Source organism: Sorex fumeus, unplaced genomic scaffold, assembly GCF_029834395.1.
Source record: "Sorex fumeus unplaced genomic scaffold, SorFum_2.1 ptg000072l, whole genome shotgun sequence".
Classification (NCBI taxonomy): Eukaryota; Metazoa; Chordata; class Mammalia; order Eulipotyphla; family Soricidae; genus Sorex; species Sorex fumeus.
The window spans coordinates 19,702,841-19,724,363 of record NW_026606129.1 but is presented as its reverse complement, the minus strand read 5'-3'; positions in this window follow the sequence as shown (position 1 = coordinate 19,724,363).

The window sequence follows — 21,523 nt, the reverse complement described above, 5'->3', positions numbered from 1 at the left end:
ACTCATTTGTGGGATATAAAAAAATAATAAATGAGATCAATACTCAAGGACAGAAACAGGGTCTGGATTGGTTCACATTTGGAAGCCTACCTCAATTGCTGGGGGATAAGGCAGTTGGCATAGATAGGGGGAATATGTCTGCCGTAGAGACATATTTGGGGGGAAGGTGACTGGAGGGAAACTGAGGACATTGGTGGTGGGAAATGTACACTGGTGGAGGGATGGATGTTGGATCATTGTATGACTGAAACCAAGCATGATCAGCTTTGTTACTCTGTATCTCATGATCATTCAGTTAAAAATAATAGTAATTAAAAATTTTTAAAAAATAAAATTGATGATATTCAAATAAAGTTATTTACATACACATCAAAAAGTGTACATTCGGGAGATAGACATCAAACAGTGTAGCTATTAAAAACTAGCATGTCAGTTGGTACTAGGTACTTCATCCACATGACTTCACTTAAAAAACTCAGAACAGCTCCTTTAAGGTAAGCATTACTAGCATTTCTATTACACAGAGGAAACAGCACTTATAAGTGATATAGACATTTATTAAGTGCTTAGATTATGTGTCCATAAATTATGTGAAATGCTTAAGATCGGCTATCCATGAAAGATTTTACTGGAATTTGAACTCAGGCATATGATCTGAATTTGTTGAGGTAATATGATATACATATAGTCCAAAATCAAAAATTTAGTGCTGAGGTGTGTATAAATATCTTTGGCAGCACAGAAATAGCCAACTTTGGTGAAGGGAAAAAATTTTGAGGGTTGAATTCTTATATGATGGGAATTGGTAATATGCATGGGGAAAGACCTTTCAAAGAAAAGAAAAAGTTACTCTCACGAAGTACTGATTTGCCATTAATATTGTACTTACTGTGACCCATAACTGTGTTTCCATTTTTACACTGGCTGTCAGGGAGCTCAAACTCAAATGTATACTATTCCTCCAATCTAATGACATAAGCCTTCATATAGTAACCAAGACTTTATCAGAATCACATTTCCACTTTATCTATTCAGTTGCCCAAATTTTTGTGCTTTATTATGTATTATTATACATATTTTTAAAATACACCAAGTATTTTGGCTGTATTGGCTATGTATATAATTTGTATTAGATATGTGTTAACAAGAAAAATGTATTTCTCTTACTGTTATCCTCAGATTTATTTTGTAATAAAAGATTCAAATTATAAATAAATTAATAAATATGTAGATGAGAGTGCTTTCCCCTGACAGGGCTGTGAATTTCAAGGTATCTTCATAAGGAATCCATCATCTACCTGACTAGGAAAAATTATGTTGACTAGGAAAAATTATATCAGTCTTACCAATACTTTGTTGATAAGACTGAGGGAAAATTCAATAGCTTATATAATTGCTAGCATATAGGTTAATAAACATTTACACAAAGAAATTTGTTATTAGCAATAGTAATATTACAAAATCACTCACCCAGGACTTTCATCTCTGAAAATGGTCCTATAGATACATACGGTCCCCAGACAAAATGTACAAAATGACTCACTTCAGCATAATTTCTAAGAAGAGATTGGAGACAAAATAAATGTACATCACCAAAGGAGTGAGTAAATAAATTATTTCAGTTATCAAGCATATTTTAGTTCTCTTTAAAATAAATAAAAATTTTTCTTACTTCAGACCTCCTCAGAATTGGGGTGTGTGACCTTCCAAATCTCCTCAGCCTTCCAGAAGCCCTGGCAGCCACACCCACAAACCACCACCATGTAAGTTCATCTGCTGGCTCTATTCCAGAGACTCATACATAAATCTCAAAAGAGAAAAAAAAAGTTATTTTCACTTGGTAAGAGATATGGCAATAAAAATTCCTATGTTTAATATAAAAAAACTCTAAGACATTCAACATGTTTGACTCTTTTCCTCAGACTCAATTTGAAAAATACCAGACTGATAGCTCAAATTATTACTTTCAGTGCTTATTCAGTATCTTCCTCTTGCTATGATCTCATAGAGGATATCAAGCCCTTAATCTCCAGTTTATGTTAGTCTATGTTAAGTAATTTGCTTTGGTTAATAAACTGTGGTTTACTAGGGGGAAAGAAAGCTCAGATAGAGAAGGGAGCACCAAATAAAGGGTGTTGGGAGGATCCTCCCAGGATGGGAGAAGCATGCTGAAAGTGAACTATAGACCAAACATGATTGCCACTCAATGCCTCTCTTGCAAACCATAACACCCAAAAGGAGAGAAAACAAAAGGGAATGCCCTGCCACAGAGGCAGGGTGAGATGGGGCGCATGGGGGGTGGGAGGGATACTGGGACCCGTGGTGGTGGAAAATGGGCACTGGTGGAGGGATGGGTACTGGATCATTGTATAACTGAAACCCAAGTATAAAAATTTGTAAGTCTATAACTGTACCTCATGGTGTTTCACTAATAAAAAAAAAAACTCAAAAATAAATAAACAAATAAAATGCACACCTTTATTCCCGGGGGGGGGGGGGGGCTGTGGGTTAAAGAAGAGTAAATGATTTTTTGAACCTTTATGTGATTCATTACAGATTTCTACTTGCCTCCCTCACTAAGAGAAATGCTTTATGCTCTTCCTTCAGCCTGGTGCCCACCATAGATAGGCATTTCACAGAGCCAATCCAGGAAGCTGCAGACATGCAGTGTTATAGAGCCACCTAAACTGATCCTCAAACTCATGATCAAGAATAAATACATAGTAAACTACAAAATTTTAGTGTAATCTGTTAGCATAAGCCCATATGCCCATTTCAATATATGTAGACAATCACTCACTCCTACACCAATAATCTGTGAATGGGAAGTGTAATCATAAATAAAAATTATTCTTCTGTGCAGACTACCTGTTTGAAACTGAATTAAATGATTCTTAAAAAATTTGCAACAGATAACATAGGGGGCACTGGGCATACCAATTAATAAAGTTGTAACCTTTCTATGGGAATATATCAATAGGAAATTGATACCCTCACCTGTGTTTTCAAGTCTTGATTTGACAAAAACTCCATCCAGTGAGCCCTTCATTCTTTTCTCACCTAAAACTCTTATACTAAATTATTTTTTGGGGGGAGGGGGGCAGGGATTGGACCAAACCCGGCAGTGCTCTTGGTGCTGTGCTCAGGAGTGACTCCCTGGTGGCTCTTGGGGGACCATAAATGGTACTAGGAACCGAAACGGGGTCAGTTAAAACAACTCCATGCAAGGCAAGTGATTTACCTCATATACCATCTCTCTGACACCTTTTCTACTACCATTTAACACAAGGGGTTTTCTGGAGTTGGTGAGATTCAAAAACTTTGAGAAAGAGGAAGCCAGTGTGGTTTCAAGCAAAACACAGAGTAGTATAAACAGGAAAATAGAGCAAAGAGGGCCAGCAATGTGGCTCAATGATAGGAAGTATTTTTTTCATGTAGAAGTCTCTGGGATCAATCTCTAGCACTGAAGTAAAACAAAGTTGGGAGATATAGGTTAGAGAGGTGACAAAGCAAAGAGGCTACTGAGCCACAAACCCCCAGCCGGAGGGATCACACGTGTGGCTAAGCTAGTCTTTGTCACCTACTTTGCAGCCTGTGTTTTACACTGAAGGAGCTCTTGGATGAAAAGCATTGGACTCATCCTTATAAAGATTAGCAGAACAGAGCAAGATGTCTGGAAAACCCAGAACAGTGGCCACGACTACTAGTTTGCCTCTCACGTCACTTATCTTTCTTCCTTCCCGTTCCACACATCCACAGGACTAAATGAAGCAACAAAATGAAAAAGTACTATTATTGCTCCATTGCTACACTAGCTTGTTCTTTAAAACAAAACTTTCTGTAACATATCCCCAGTCATTGTGGAATTTGAGTCCTCTATTTGAAGTGTGCCACATGTCCTGTCAAAATAACTTCTTATAACTGCATAACAATTGTGGGTGGTCTGTGATCACCTTGTCAGAGCTGCCTTTACACCCATAGCTGGTTGACAGATTCCACATTATTTTCTTCCAAAGTTCCCCCCTCACAACTCCTCCACACACGCGCGCACGCACACACACACACACACACGGACCCCTTATGCTGTATATATCATCTGCTGCTTTATGCTGGCAATTTCTAGGGTCCAACAGAAAATTGCAGTTATTTATGCAGCTTAAACCCTATTGTCAACGTCCTGATCCTCAACCCACAACATTCCATGGTGTGAGTCAAACTTTATGAGGAATAACCATGAGTAGAGGCAGGAGTTGGTCTGAGGCTAACAGAAGCTTCCTGGTCTCTGCCAAAGCACACATTACTGCTGAGCTGCCTTTTCTCCTCCTTGCCTCTCATTGGGGAGGATTTTCATTGGAATTAAAAACACATCACAGCTTGCTGTCTGTTTACTACTGTCAGGTCAGACCAAGCACCCAGGGAGAGGGTAGTATTGTATGTGCTGAGAATTTTCTTGGCAATGTAATAGGAATGAGGGGATTCCTCTTTATCTGAAAAGTATTTTTCTCTCTTGTGATGTGAAAGGCCTCCCAAAACAAAACTCAGTCCTCCCATAAGTCAAGAGTGGCATAGGAAATTGTCTATCCGGCTTCCCTGGTACATTGTAGAGACTTTGTTCAGGGAATACATGTCAAATCAAGAGGTGAAACATGTTACCTCTTGAGACAACCACAAATTGGGGCTTTGTGCTATGTATTCAATCTGCATCAGCCCAAAATGGGTGCACTTCAACAAGGTATTCTTCTGAACTGGCACAGCTTGTGTCAAGGTTCACAGTCCCGTGAGTAAAATACAGTGAATTTAGGCGACTTGTCCCCTGAGTTCTGCACTTTTTTATATACGGTGTGATTGTAGGAGTAAGCCCTGAGTTTTTATATCTGATAAGTGAACTCAGTCGTTGTTTAAAGAGGCTTTCAATTTCCCCTTTACACTGCTGACCAATTGAAGAGACCATCAATGCCTTAACTCTAAGTGGGAAATTATAGTTTAGGGACCTCTAAAAGTTTTTGCAAACATCATCTCATTTATTCAATAAATATTTATTAAGCACTTATGGATAAAGCAGTAGCCCCATCCAGGAATCTGAAGTTATTTGGAAAGATAACAAAACTTGCCATAAATGAACTGTGATCAGCACTTTCGGACCTGGCACCCAGTGATCCCCACTCCTGTTACCAGTGCCCTTATGTGATCATCTCTCATTGAATGTGGGTCAGACTTATGACTAAATAGTTGTAACACATTCAAATACAGGAAAGGGCTGTGAATTTTTTGCTTCACTCTCGCTATCCGGACTGGAGCGATAGCACAGCGGTGAGCATTTGCCTTGCACATGGCCGACCGCACCAATCCGGGTTCAATTCCTCCACCCCTCTTGGAGAGCCTGGCAAGCTACTGAGAGTATCCCACCTGCACGGCAAAGCATGGCAAGCTCCCCATGATGTATTCGATATGCCAAACACAGTAACAAGTCTCACAATAGAGACATTACTGGGCCCACTCAAGCAAATCGATGAACAACAGGAAGACAGTGACAGTGACAGTGACTCTCTCTATCCATTCTCTTCCTTTCTCAGTGGGACAGAGCACTCAGTATATTGTAAGATGTTCTAGGGAGAGGCCCTTAAATATAAAAGAAAGTCCTATAGCATATGACTTTTGCGGAGTAAGGCTTCCCAGTCTACACCTTTTGGGTAGCTGAACTATGCCAACAGCATGAGTGAGTTAGGAAGTGGATTCTTCCCAGTCAAGTCCTAAAATAAATATACTGTGTGATAGTCTCTGAGCCAGATTCTAAGCCACACCCAGAATATCTCACTCGAAAAATCTTGGGTATCCTAAGTGTATGTGACTTTGAATCACTGCGTTTGGTGATAGTTTGCTGTGTAGCACAAAGCTAGAACTGCACAGTTGCAATCAAGGAATCAGCCAGTACTGTTGTGATTTCCAGGCTCCACTTCCTCAAGTGGGGAGGTGCCCATCTACCTCCAAGTTCACTCACAGGGCTGTTGGCAAAGTTTATTTTTCAAAGTACGTCCGACTGAGGGCCTAGTTGGCTGTTAGGCAGGACCATCATTTTTACCATCTGACACTTGCTGTAGATGTACACTTGCTGTAGATTCCATAACTCTCAATATGGAAGTTGTCATCCATCAGAGTGAGCAAGTAAGGGAACAGAAGAAGGAAAATGAGAGAAGTCAGGTTCTTCTCATAAACTAATCTCATACGTAATATACCATCACTGTTGTCATTTTCTTTTGATTAAAATCAAGCTACAGTGTTTATCCCATACTCAAGCTGAAGAACTTAAATAAAGACATGAATAACAGGAGGCAGAGATCATTGGTGGCCATCTTGGGTGCAATCAGTTGTCTTCTCTGTCACTCCTTGACTATGACTCCATTCACTCTTTCATCCTCATGTTCTCTCCATCATTCCATTTTTTTTTTTATTTTCCACACAACTTTTACAACTCATGTCTAAACTCTGGCAAAACCTTCTAATGAGCTTCCTTACCTTGTTCCTTTCTATTCTCTCAACTGATATCCAGAAAAGTGATTGAGACTTCTAAGATAGCACATTGTATAATATTTATATTATTTTAAATATATTAGTAAGAACATCACATTTATTTATTATTGACTTGGACTCCCAAATTCTTCTACCATCATTCAGTACTTTTCTCAGTCTAGCCTAAGTATTGTTTCAATCATTGTGCCTCAATCTCAGTCAGCTTATTCTTCTTTCCAATAGCATTGCCGATGATTTTCCCTAAAATGGGATAGAAGCCTCCGACTTTTTACTATCAGAATTCTTTCCCAAAATTTATTATTCAACAAATCCTCTTTTCTTCCTTTTATATAAAACTAATGTTAGAGTGCCACAGACATAACTGGTCTGTGATCTATATCATCCAAGTTTTATTGCTGAGTCCAATTGCCCTCCTCTTCCCAATTTTGAGTGCTCTCTTACTGAACCTATAAAATAATACTGTTCACAGAATTTTGTTAGTTTGAAACTCCAATAAAAAAATAATTCGTCCTCTAAAACTTGCATATCAACAGAACATGTAAAACAAATTAAGAATGGAGATTATGTTGAGATGTCTAGTTTGGGGGAAGTAGAGTCTACCCTGAACCTTGACCTTTGTAGGTTCTAGAGTTGTCCTATCAACCATCATAGGACTCTTTTGCTCATTATTATCTTCAGTGATTCACTATTAATCCAATAATTTATATCTCTAAGCATGAAATTCTTAGATCTATCAGACACTGTTTGTTATTGTTTAATTAATAAAGAGTGCTTATCCTAAAGTTTTTAGAAAGGGAGAATGAGGGGATTCTAATACTATTATGATTCTTTAAGGTTTAAGAAAAGAGTGTACAAATCACCAAATCCATAGATATGTGAGGGTAGAGAGTTATAGGACACAATAAATATAGACTAAATATCCTTACAATATATGCGACACAAGGAAACAATGTAAGAATAAAATAAGGAGAAATGGTTTGATCAATTGAAACACTCTGAATTGATGGAAATAAAAGTTTCATTTACACAATAAAAATAAAATAAAAATTAAAAAGTGATTGCCTAATCACCTAAATTATGTCATCCTAATTAATCACCGCAATAGCCCATTTCACAAAACGGAAAATGGAAGCTCAAAGGCGTTACTAATTTACCTAGTTACTCTTGGTTATTGGTTAAACAAAGATTTCTACACAAATATGGCTGATTCAATGCAAATCCCTTTTTTGGACAATGCAACTGAAATCTGTGGCCTCACGCATGTTTAGGATGAATCATATTGTTTTGCTTGGTTATCAGTGAATGAAGACAATAATTTTCCCTGATATGTTTCCATTATCTGTTAGCAGCTGTGCCAATTCAATCTGTGCCTGTAGGAAAATCATCCGTTTCTACATCTCCAAATGAAGTGAAGTGCAGACTAGCCTACCACCAAGAAAATATCATTGGAAAGAGAGGGGAGGAGAGTAGAATTGACTCGAATCTTCTAATCCCACACTAGGTCTTCCGATATCACATCCTTAACTAGTCTTTGGAAAAGGCTTTCAAGTAGATGGCTATTTTCAGACACATTTTGCCTTATCACTCTGAAAAAGCTTTTCTGTAGTGATATAAGCATGTTGTATTTAATTTTGAAGTTTCCTGGAAATGCAAAGGAGTACATGAACTACAACTTTCATTTCAAAATTTGCAAACTTCATGTCAAAGATATTGCAGGTAATTGCTTCATTTATGCTCTTCCCTGGACTTCCAGAACTGATTATTCAAAGAAATGCCAAGTGACAGTATCTAATTCATGGAAGGGGTCAACATTAGCCAACGCACACTCACCAGCCTTCTGACAAAGCAGAGGCTACCGGAGTCTGAACATGCTTAAACTCATGTATGGAGCACAGGTCAGAGTAGAGCTGGGAAGCAAGAGTCTGGCTTGTGGACAGAGGGGGGCAGCAGAGAGTTGCTGGAGAGTTGAGTTGATCTGGAAGCTTCCAGGGGGCACTGGTTCTGGTCATCAAGGAGACCCGCTGGAAAACCTTGCCTCTACTTCAGTAGAATAGCTGAAGTGTTAGCCCTACTGAAGTCCCTGGCTGGGATCCGCAAACAGTAGTCTCCATTTTTCGCACTGTGGCTAGAGGTGCTCATAAAGCTGCCTCTGATCATGACATCCTGCTGCTTAAAGAACAATTTCATCGACTGAAATGGCTTAAACCACATCGGTCCTCAATATCAATATTATTTGGGGGACTTGCTGAAATCAAGTGATCACTGGGCTCACTCCCCAAATTTCTGATAGGTGAGATCTTAGAAGGGACTCAAAAACTAGTAGCTCCCACAAGGTCCCAGGTGATGGCGCTCACCGGACCCTGTTGGTCCAAGGGCCACACCTGGTGAACCACTAATTGAATATGCTTGACTTGCCCACTGTCTTCCCATCTAAATTCTCTTCTGAATACTCACCGTCACACGTATCTCCCTAACTCATATTTATCTCCAGCTGGCCACCAGTTCCCCAAGGGACCCAGACTTTCCCCCACAAGTTTTGACGTATATACTCTCGCCTCTTATTGATACACTCTCCCTCCATCTTTTATTTAATGTTTACAGACACTTAAGTTCCAAGTTTAAAGCCTCCATTCTGTGAACCTCCATAGTGCCCTGCACTTCATTTCCTATTCTGTGTTACTAATCCTCATTTGTGTATTTGTGTCTCAAATAGTCTGTGAGTGCAGAGTTTCAGAAATTATATGTACTATTACAAATTCATAGTTGCCAATTTCATCTGGATTCTTATAATAAACATGCTACATTTCTCTGACTGCCTCTTTATGCTCTCAATGACTATTTCAAACAGTCTTAATGTTCCACAAATCTCTAACCTTCACAGCTCTTCTCTCACACTCAACAGATGGCATTGCCTACTCCTTCACAGAGAAAACAGAAGCCACTATACAGAAACCTCTCAACTTCCCACCACTGAACCTACCAGTATCTGTACCCACCCCATCCCCCTGAACGCCTGTTACAACAGAGAAGCTTCTGGAACTTTCTAAGACTATCTAAAGCCAACCCCTCCATCTATCTTGTGGTTTTCTCACTCCTTTTTCAAAAACTCCCACTTTCCATACACTCTCCCTGTATCGGCAACTTCCTCCCCCCTGATGTTCTCCCTGTCACTTTTAACATGTTCAACTCTTTCTTTATTATAAATAACCATCCTCCAGGACTCAGTGTCACTGAGACTTTTATTCTATTTCTGTTTGCTTCTAGTCAACAAAATAATCTAATTTTATAGTTTCCCTGTCCTTATAGTTTCCCTTTCACTCTACAAGCTACTTTTCCTTTTAAGAAAAAGAAAAAAGAAAGGAAAAAACCACTTTCACCAAGTTTACCAAGAACTTCAGGTTTTTTGTTGTTTGGTTGCTTCGTTGGTTTTATTTTGCTAAGTCTGATGTACGCTTTTCAGTTCCCATCAAATTTCACCCAGCTGACCCTTTCTCCATTATGGAGCCCTCTCTTTGTCAATTCATATTTTTCATCTTCCTTTTGGGCTCTTATTCCTGGAAGATCTAGGCTCTCTACCTCTCCTATAAAAGCTGGAGAGATGTTGGAATCATTCCTAGATTTTCTTCTCTATGATCTGCCTGGATAATCTTCTCTGTTTCCATGGATCACTATATGCACATCAATGTACTGTGTGCATCTCCCTTTACTGTCCCTTTAATGTCCTCTAGAATAATTCAGGGCTTGTCAAACCATGAGGACAGCCAAATCACAGAGATTCTATGCAAGGAGACAATTGATCAAAGTTTCTAGCCAGAGAAACTATACATAAAAGGGGACAATTCACACAAGGGACAACCCACGCAAAAAACAGCATCTTAGAATTACAGTACACACAAAAAATAGTGTACTGAATCATCAATGCACTCAGGGCCACAGAGTCTCCAACTAAACAGCACATGCAAGGATACAGATGACCCAAGGGAAACAGTTCATCCAGGGATACAATTATCCTGGAAGAAAGTCCATCTATGTGAGAATTTCGCCCAGGAGCACTGTACATCCAGGAAACATTCCATCCAAGGGAATAGTCCTCCAGTAAATACTTCCAGGGAACAGTTCATCCATAATAAAGTTTGCTGATGGTTGTGTTAGGTGGACAGTCGACCCAATAAGATAATTCAGTCATGGGAATATTACACCAGGGTTTAAAGTCCACCCAGATAGCTAGACTACTCAGGTAGGAAGTGACCACCAAAGATAATAGTCCATCCAGAAAGACAGTCCCAATGGGGAGACAGCCCACCCAAAGGGACTATATACCTGACAGACAGTCCTCTCAAGTCAGTCACCCAGATGAACAGTTCATTCAGCATGAGAGTACGAAAAGGAACAGTCCACCTATGAATAGCCCGTTCAGGGGACCATTCATCCAGAGGGACAGTCCACTTAGAGGAGGTCCATCACAGAAGTATAATCCAGACAAGGGTCAACCTAATAGGAGAGCTATCCATTCGTAGGTACAGATCATTAGGACACTGTACCCATGGATACCATCTGCTCCGTGAGTGAACCTACACAGGGAACAGTGACAGTCCATCTAGGAAACAGTCATTCCAAGAAGACAGTCTACCCAAAGTATTAAAGTCTCTTCAGGGAACAGTCTATGTAAGGAGACACCTTATCCATGGATATTCCACCCATGAGAAGTATCCACCCAGAGAAACAGTCTATCCAGGGAACATTAAACCAGAGGAACAGTTCTCTCAGAGGAATAGTACAGTGAGGGTAACAGTTAACCCAGGTAGAAAGTCCACTCCGAGGGACAGTACAGCCAAGGAGACAGAATATCTCAGGGGACAGTGTACCCAGGGAAACAGTCCATACAGGAAGACGAATATTGGGGAACTTGTAGATAGTCTATTCACTGGATAGACCACCCATTAAAACAATCCACATAGGGAACAATTAATCCAAGGGAAGAGTCCATTCCTCCTGGAGAGGTCTGAGATGTCCTAAGTCATTTAACCCATTGCCTATACTATCTCTTTGATGCTCCACAGCACCTTCATACTTGATTGAATTTGTTATTCTCCCCCAAGCTAGCTCCTTCTAAATTCTTCTTATTAAAGAAAATAACACACCACAACACCCCTCAGGGAGACATCTTGCACACCATCTTGAGCCCCCTATTTCATTCCTCACCAAAATCACAATTCTTTGCTTTCATAGCCTTTCTCCATCTTCTCTATTATCATAGTCACCATCTTATATCTCTTAGATCACAGTTAGAGTCACCTGACTTCTCACAGCACGGCTGTCCTATCCAATTCATGTCTGACCCCTCCATTTCTCCCACTTTGCTAAAGGAGTCTTTGTAAAACCACATCCCTTCCTTGCTTAAACCTCTCCAACACCGATGGTGCTATCAGCAGGATCCTGCTCCCTCCCCAACCACACTGACCTTCTTTCAGCTTCTCCAAAGCCCTAGAGAGTCCAAGAATCTCAGGGTCTTTACACAGGCACTTTTTCCTTCCTAAATGCTTGCCTCTGTACCCTCTTTTACCTAGCAAATTCCCACTCTCCTTCCCAGGGCTCAGCTCCCTATACAGTGAATCTTCGCTAATCCTAACTCAATGCTGAGTTGGCTTACCAGTTAAACATACTTACAGCATGTTTCACTATTCCTATTCTTCATAATACATACCACAAATATGATTACTTGTTAAATTGTTTTTTTAATAAATTTGTTTATTAAATCACCGTGAGAGCAATTACAAAGCTTTTGGGTTTAACTCTTGGTCATACAATGATGAAACACCCGTCCCTTTAGCAGTGCAACCCCCCAGATCACACCTTCCCCCTACCTGTGTGGCAGATGGTTTCCACATTACTCTCTCTACTTTGATTACATTCAATATTTTGACACCAGACCCACCATTATTATTTGGGATTTTTATCCCAACACTCACATCTGCCGAAAAGGCAGCATTAGACAATTTGTTTTCTATTGCTGATAATGAATAGCATATGATGTCAATGTCGATTTTGGAATTCTGAAATCTTAATAATTAAATTTGGAGGGATTTCTGCCAAAAGCCACTGGGTCCCAAGATTTGTTTCTTAGTCTCTGGGATCATGGTTAAGGCAGTTTGTTGAGTAGCCAGAGGGCCCGTTTATGGGCAGCAACTGGGGTCTCATTGGGGCAGGGGAGGGAAGGACCTGCCCCGCCCCCATGCCATGAGGCCCCGCATGTCTCATCACTGTGGGCCACCTCCTGGCTGTCCATAGGCCTCTGGAAGATGGCAGACCCCGAGCTGCCAGGGGGAACAGGGCAAGGCATGAAACTTAATCCCAACTGTTAAATTGGTTTAAATGCCTCTCTTTCTCTCAGCAACACAGAGGCAAAGATCAGGTCATTCTTGTTCTCTAATTTTCACAGAGCTTAACTTGTACCAAATTGAAAAGAAATATTTGTTTAAAATAATAAAATTATTAATAATAAATAAAATAATTTTATTTTAATTATATTATTAAATAATAATTATTATTTGTTTTAAATAATAAAATTATTATTAAAATTATAAGTTTTTCTGTAATCATTTATTATAGATACTATTATTCTCTCCTTTCTACAGTAGAGGCAAATAGAGCACAGAGGTTAATAATTTTGCCATGGATTCTTAGGGCTAATAAATAACAGATTGAGAGATCAATCAAGATAGTCTGATTCTCTTATGTTATTAAGCACTATGATATACTGTTGTTAAATATCTCTTTGGAATTTCCATGAGATTCCTAAGGTCTTTTTGTTTGGGGGGGTGGGGTTTATCAAGAATAAAATCTAGGTCTTATAAGTGCAAGGCATGAGATCTGCCTCTTAATCTCAACCTTAACACTTCTCAATCTTTAAAAATACAGACTATCCCTTTCTTGAAATTTGACTTGCTACAATAGATAGACAAGAAAAGTTGTTCAAGAAAAAACTTTTAAATTCAAACAGAAATGAATGAGAGTAAAGTGAGATGTGGGTTCCTCATCCACTAGATTCTCCTCCCCTCTTTCCTTCAATCTTCTTATATAGCTGCTGGTATGCACAGTCTTTTGAAGAAAAAAACATATTTGCCTCTAATGAGACAAATGTGTTACCTAACTTATCTTAGTTAATGGTCACATAAGCCCCCTAAGATTACTATTTATAATTCTTGTGCTAGAGATAAAGAAGCAGATTAAGATGTTAATTCATAGACCTAACATCACTTATGCCTCAAAGTAGCCGAGTCCTGCCTAAAGTAAATTGGGCAACCCCAAATCCCTTATTCTTTTCCCCAATATTTTCCTCTATGTTTCCATTTGCTTTCTAAATTCTCTTAGATATACAGGGAACAGAGTTATTTCTCCCATACCCATAAAGAAACTGTCAGCAGAAAAATACAGGTTTAAGTTCATGTCTCTCCCCAAATATAAGTAATGTTATCTTCACTATCTCCTTAAAACTGACTGATATTCATTTCAAATACAGTAGGGAAGAAATAAATCTCTTGAGCAAAGAATTACTGGAAGATGTTCATAGCACCCCAAAATAATCATGACATAGTTTGTCTTTGTTGAACCATCAGACAATACCAAATAGCTCCACCTTCCTGGCATCATTGAAGAAACCTTTTAGAATTCCATTGCAGTACTGTGAGGCCATTCATCCCCCAGGATTAATCACAAATATTTTATAAAGATGAAGTTTCGTTATATCTTTGTTCTTTGTATCTTGGCTTTTGTTAGCGCATTTTAATTAGGATCTGGTATCTGCAATAAACAGTAAACATAAAGAGCTTTGCAAAAATGTATTAGACTGTTTGTTTTCACACTCTAATGCATATTTGCACAATTTTACCATGAAAAAAGGAAAACATGCTAAGCTCTTGGGCTCTATCCCAAATGTCCTGGAATAGAATCCGGAAATTACTAAATATGCAACCAAACCTCATCATATTCCAGCAATTAACCTAAGAAACGAGGGTCCATTCTCTGTATGAAAAAACATCTTTGAGGGGAGAAGTCTGTGGAGAAGAATGCCTTTCGATAACACACATATCACATTCTCCAAACCTGTTTTGAAATTTGGACTATTTCCCTTTCTTACTAAAAGAGCTTAATAAAAAAATCAAGTTGGGCAAGGTTTTCTTTTTCCCTTTCAGAGTGTTTAGAAAGCCTCTCCTACCAAACAAAGACAGAAAGGACTGCATAAAACAAGGTGTAAGATAGTCACATGTGGTCTAATTTTGAAAAGGAGCTGGGGATTAATAATCTTCCTGCTAAATAGTTATATACCAGAATGAATCATTATTAAAACAGTAGAATCATGGTGAATGCTGATGACAAAGGACAGTTTGGGAGGTTTTATTTGAAAATATCCTCATCAAAAAGTAGCAAAAAACTTTAAAAATCTCTAAATGTGACCCTAGTGTACCATCATTACTGATAGGACACCTTGATAGTATTCAAATGTGACGCAAAATCATAAAAGTGAGAGCAATTCAGAGGCATAAAGTGATTTTTCCTTCTGTATTTATCCCTTAATATGTTTTCGAATAAAACACAGGATTAAGTAATTTATTTTGCTGCATGATTTATTTATGGATTGAAACATAGTAAACAACAGATAAAAGGCATAGTCCCAGGCATCAAGTTAAAATATAAAAATACTACATTTTATTAGAGAGAGACATATAAAAAATACTAATGTGAACTGTAAAAGAAGGAAAAATGTTAGCTCATAGACCCCAAGTCTAAGTTGGGCTTGCTGTTTGCAACTCCCCTGTAGGGGAATGCTATGCCTGAATTTAATTAGAAATCTGTTTTTTTAGATTAAAGTTGTGAAAAAGTTAAAAGGTTGGATCATGCAAAAATAAAAATGACTCTGAGGATCTTAGGGAATTTGAACCAGCAAACTTAGATTTTATTTCCTGCCAACTGTTTGCAGGAGGATTAAGAGATGTACAGAAATTATTAGTTTTAGATAAAAGCCAGCATTTTATAAAGCAATTAATTTTTCATTAGTTCCACATAATTTTGGCAAAGAGTAGTTTTGTTCCAATAAAGCTATTACATTTCAAGAGGTTACTCTAAAATATAGCCATTAACTTCACATTAATTTAATCAGATTTATAATAGGTTAAACTACAAGCAGGAAAGCTGTAATAGCTTTTTACAGAATATATTAGAATTAAAAGAAAAAAATTAAGAAAAAAAATAATAAAAAATACAGGTCATAAAACTTCCAAGTTCCTAAATACGGTTATGCATTTATTTAAAAGACATTTCCTATTCTGTTCCTTAAGCATATAAAATGAATTCTATAGAGTTCACCTTATGTTTTTGTATGGAGTTATCTTAAAACTACTAGAAATAATTATTTCTATTATAATAAATTCATTTTATATTACAATGATAAAACACACCTTAAATATTTTTTAAAAAGCTTGTGAACACTGAAAACTTCTAGCCATAAACAATTCTTCCAATGCTAGAATAACATTTAATATATCCACACAATTCCACTCAGATCATTTATTCACCCAGATTTCCTGGGGTCCTCCTCTCCAGCTTCAGCTCTTCTTCCCTCACCAGAATAAAAAAGAAGTTAATTTGAATCAGAATAAGAAACTCAAAAGTCCTAACTGGAGAATGTTTCTTTCTATTCCATCTCCAAACAATGCCTTATTGTCTTTCATTCTCCATCTTTGCCACCATTAACCTGCTTCTGCCGGGGGTACTTTTACCCAACTCAACGTAAAGTTGTCCAATCACAATCAATCACAACCATCCTGTTATTCGTCAATTGCCTCGAGCAGGCCCCAGTAATGTCTCCTTCATCCTAGCCCTGAGATTTTTTTAAAAAGTGCCATATTCAAGGCTCTTTCAGAGTTAGGAGAATGAGACCCTTCATTGTTACTGGTATTTGGCATATTGGGTACGCCACGGGGAGTTTGCCAGACTCTGCCGTGTGGGCAGGTTACATTCCATAGCCTGCCACTTTGTCCAAAGTAGGAATGAGATGATAAGATGTCGCTTCCTGGAGCTGGGTCTTATAGTCTCTGAGTCTTGGCTGTTGATGGGATTACACGGCGCCAGGGGGCCAATTGGTGGGTGTGAATCCTGCCTACTGGAATTTGGAGGATCTGGGTGGAGGATGCTCAGCCCCGATCCGAGTAGGCTTGGAGATCTCGTCCCCGGGACCTGGGTGGCTTTGTTCCTCTGCCGGTACCTTCATGTTTGCAGAGAGTGGTCTCAGCATGGTGGTGGCTGGTTCTGGAGGTCTTCGGCTGCCGGAGCCCTGGTCGGGGCAGGGAGGAAAACTCAACCCACTCCCCTCCAAGGGGCCCCGGTGAGGACAGCCAGGCGCAGGGGCAGGAGACTCTGCCAAAGTTGTACAACTAACTCTGAAATTCCCCTTGTCTCCCATTCAAACTCTGATTCCATGTTGTAGACAGAAAGACCTGTTGAAACTGTTCATCACATAGCATCTCCCCTTGGAAAACTTTTATTCATGCACCTTGAATAAAATCTTTCTTCTTACCTCAGCCTACAAAACCCATGACTTACATTTCTATCCAGTAACACTTTTCTTTGCAATTAATGCAATCCAGTCATTCCTGAGCTCTGCATACACACCATCCCATTATCCCTCCCTAACAATTCCATAAGGCACCAAGTACCAGACCAATGCTGATTTGTCTATTACCGTCACTTTGGTTCTAAGGCCTGTTCTTGATGGAACTTTTTCCATTCAGTTTTCAGATCAGTTGCCTTGTTTGATGCTTCTCTTTGTCTTTTGAACTGGTCACTCGTACAATTCCTCTCATTGGATCCCAACTCTCCATAAAATGCCACCTCGTCACAAACCCTGTCTGTTTCTGTGTAGGCCTAGAAGTTTCTCCATGAATAGCAAGACTTCCAGCTCATCACACACATCAGGAAATGAAGAATATTACACATACATGCTGTTTTGGGTTTTGGTTTTACGATCACTGTGATTTTATCACTGTCACTGTCCTGTCACTGTCCTCGCATTGTTCATCAATTTGCTCGAGCGGGCCCAGTAAGGTCTCCATTTTGAGACCTGTTGTTACTGTGTTTGTCATATTAAATATGTCAAGGGTAGCTTGCCAGGCTTTACCGTGCGGGCGAGATACTCTCGGTAGCTTGCGGGGCTCTCCGAGATGGGCAGAGGAATTGAACTCAGCTCAGTCAGGCTGGCTTCACGCAGGACAAACGCCCTACCACTGTGCTATATCATTTAAAATCTCCGGTGTTTTCTGGTGGTGGTCACTGCATGTGTAGTGCTCCAAATTATCCACGTGTGCTGCTATCCCCAAGCCATGCCCGGCCACATGTGTTAATTCAATCAAACCTCATAACGCTCTGGAACTGGAGAGCTAGTAAGTGAGCAAGGTTCTTGTTTTATAAAGGCAGTCAACCCATATTTGATCCTCAGCACTTCATAAGTCCTTGGAGCACTTCCGAGAGTGATCCATGACACAGAGTCAGGAAGGAGTAAGCCCTGAGCAACACCAGGTGTGGTCCAAAAAACAAAATAAAAAAGTATAATGCTTTTCCTGTGTCAATTCCCAATTGATTTATATGTATGCAGATAATGCCAGGCCAAAACAATTTGAAGAAACTATATAACCTCCCAAAGCCATCTTCTGCTTTATCCACTCTGGGGAAGCCCCTGTTCCCTGTTCTTTATCTCCTGAGCACATCTCATCCCTCCCTTAATCCCTCCTTCCTCTGTCTCTCATCCCTCTGTATCTCTGTTTCTGTCTCTGTCTGTCTGTCTGTCTGTCTCTCTCTCTCTCTCTCTCTCTCTGCCCTCACATCTCTAGATTTCTTTTAATAAAAAGCTATTTTGCTTCACTATAAATAAATATTTTGGAAACAGTGCACAGGAACTCACAGTTTGATGATGAATGTCCATACTAACAAATTGCCCCCAAAACATTCTATTTTTAAGCTACACTGCACTGTAGAACTGTCCTCCCATTGTTCATCAATTTGCTCAAGCAGGCCTAGTAACGTCTCCACTGTGAGACTTCTTGTTATTGTGTTTGGCATATCGAATACATCATGAGGAGCTTGCCTGGCTTTGCCATGCAGGAGAGATACTCTCGGTAGCTTGCCGGAAGATTTGAACTCCGGTTGGCCAAGTCGGCCGCGTGCAAGGCAAACACCCTACCACTGTGCTATCGCTCCAATAACGTGTTTATCTGTCAACAATTCTGGGGGCCAAAATCCAGGAGCAGCTGAGCATTTCTACCTCTGGGACTCTCAGCCCAATACAACAGCCATGGTTGAATCATCTGATGAGACAAGATCTCAAAGGATCCCTTCAATCTTTCTAAGCTATGGATCTCGAGCCTCCAGATGCTTCCTCTGTGGCTGCTCGCAGGAGGCCTAGGCTTGTCATCATTAGGACTTTCCATAGAGTTCTTTGAGGTTTCTCATGACAGCTCCTTCCCCAGAGTGAGAAATCAGGGAGAACTGCAAGAGTCTCCTATTATCTTTTATGGTCTGGGATTGGGTCACATACTCTACCATTCCTACATCTTTAGAAGCAGATGGATCACTAAGCTGAGCCCACACCCAAGGGGAGGGGAATTCAGCTACACTTTTAGAAACGACATGTGTGGAAGAATTCATGGGCTTATTAGTTTTCAGTAAGGCTGTAAGAGGTCACAAAGATGCAGCCGTGTACTTCTGGGAGCGCGATCTCTTATAGTTTTATAGTCCAGCCCCCTGATGTACCTAAAGGAGCACAAATGTGTTTGGTTTTAACATACTTACTTGTATTCTCTTATATACATTATCCGTCCCTCTCAGAGAGCTCTGCAAGCTACCGAGAGTATTCCGCCCGCACAGCAGAGCCTGGAAGCTCCCCATGGCATATTCGATACGCCAAAAACAGTAAAAATAACCGGTCTCATTCCCCTGACCCTGAAAGAGCCTCCAACAAAGCACTGTTGAGAAGGACAAGTAAGGAGAGGCTGCTAAAATCTCAGGGCTGGGATGAATGGAGACGTTACTGGTGCCCGCTTGCAAATTGATGAAGAATGGGATGACAGTAATACAATGATTATTTTTCAATGATTACTTTAATACCACACTTGCCTTGCACACGGCCAACCATCCAGGTTTGATTCCTCCGTCCCTCTTGGAGAGCCCAGCAAGCTACTGAGAATATCTCGCCCACATGGCAAAGCCTGGCGAGCTCCCCGTGGTGGCATATTCGATTAGCCAAAAACAGTAACAACAAGTCTCACAATGGAGATATTACTAGTGCCCGCTTGAGCAAATTGATGAACACCAGGACAACAGTGCTACAGTGGTATTTTAATACTACGGCTTTGATTGTGTATTTGATTTCGTCTTCCAAAGAAAGGATTCACAATGATTCACAAAGATTCAAAAGGAGGATTCAAAAGATTCAAAGGTTGCTTTCATCATGTTCCAGTGCCAGAGGGAGGATGGCAGGAAGATTCTCCTGTATCTTCTGTATCTTCCTGATGAGGAGCTGAGACTTGCTTTTAAGTTCCCTGGGATGTCACTGGAAGATACAGCCATTCCGGGACAGTGCCTGTGAGGAACTTAAACGAATAGCCTGGAATTAGGAGAAAGTTTTATTGACTCTGTCAGGACTAAGAACTTCTTTTAAAACCACAACACCTGTGAATATGAAATCAGACTTGGAAGTCTATGTTCTTAACCATTGCCTCTCATATTATTTTTCATACCACTTGTGATATTTGACATATTTCATAATTATTTATAGGTTAAATACAGACATCAAACCTACTCAGTGAATCATAGGAAAGATGTTTTAAGTAGTAATAGTGGTGAAGGGATATTGGCATTTGGGTGCTAGAATGCAGTAAAATCATAAACCTAAAATATAAAGATAAACTCAGTAGTACACCATCATTACCTCTAAAGAAAAAAATACAAAATTTTTAAATGTTAGTGTAAGAACTTCCAAGCATGACACCTTAGTAGAAGGGAATAAGAGACTTTTTACCATAGTAAAAATTAAAATGTCTACATATTAAACGTCTCTTAATTATCAACAAAGTTAAAAGTTGAATAGAAAACTTGGGAGAGAAATGAAACATACATGACAGATGATGAGCCTGTCCTAGTATAAATGATGTCCTAAAAAAACTCAAAATAGAGATTTCCATTAAAAATTAACAAGGTCACATGCTAAATAACAAAAAAGAAGCAGGAATGGGGGGGGATTCCAATAAAAATAAAGAAAATTCAGCTCTTTGATCTTTGGAAATGTAAGAACCGCAACTAAAAATGAAATTTCCCTTATTTTAAAGTTGGTAAGTAAAGGGGAAATTACTACATTTTCCATATTTGAAGGAGAAAGGGATTGGTAAAAATTATGCAAGGGCGTTTTCAACACAAACAAGCAACCAAAAACCCTTAAAGAGTTGTACACACCTTAGCAACTTTATTCTCAGCAATTTATCTTAAGCCCTAATTGGATAAGATATAGAAAGAGAAATACTCATCACAGCATTTTTTAAAAATCGCAAAAAGAAAACAAGGGGACGGGCCAGTACCCGCCCCAATGAAGCTCTAGCAATCACTGACTCCCATACCACAAAGCCTTCCCCATGCCTCTGGCCAAACTCCATCACCTTAAGACTGAGCCTCACAGAGAACTACACCTGCCAAGAAACTCAGGTACAAGGGTCCCTGTGGTTGAAAACTCCAGGACTTCTTGGAGTTGGGATGAGCTATCTCCTCCCATCTCCCTCTACTTCCAGAAGCCCCTGCAACCACGCTCACATCCCACCTCTGCTGCCGGGTAAGCTCATCTACCAATCTGTTCCAGAGACTCATAAAAAAATCTTGAAATAATCTGGGGAATATAAAGTAACAAAATGGGAGACTAACACCCAAGAATAGCCGAGATAAGTACCAGGAGGTTCAC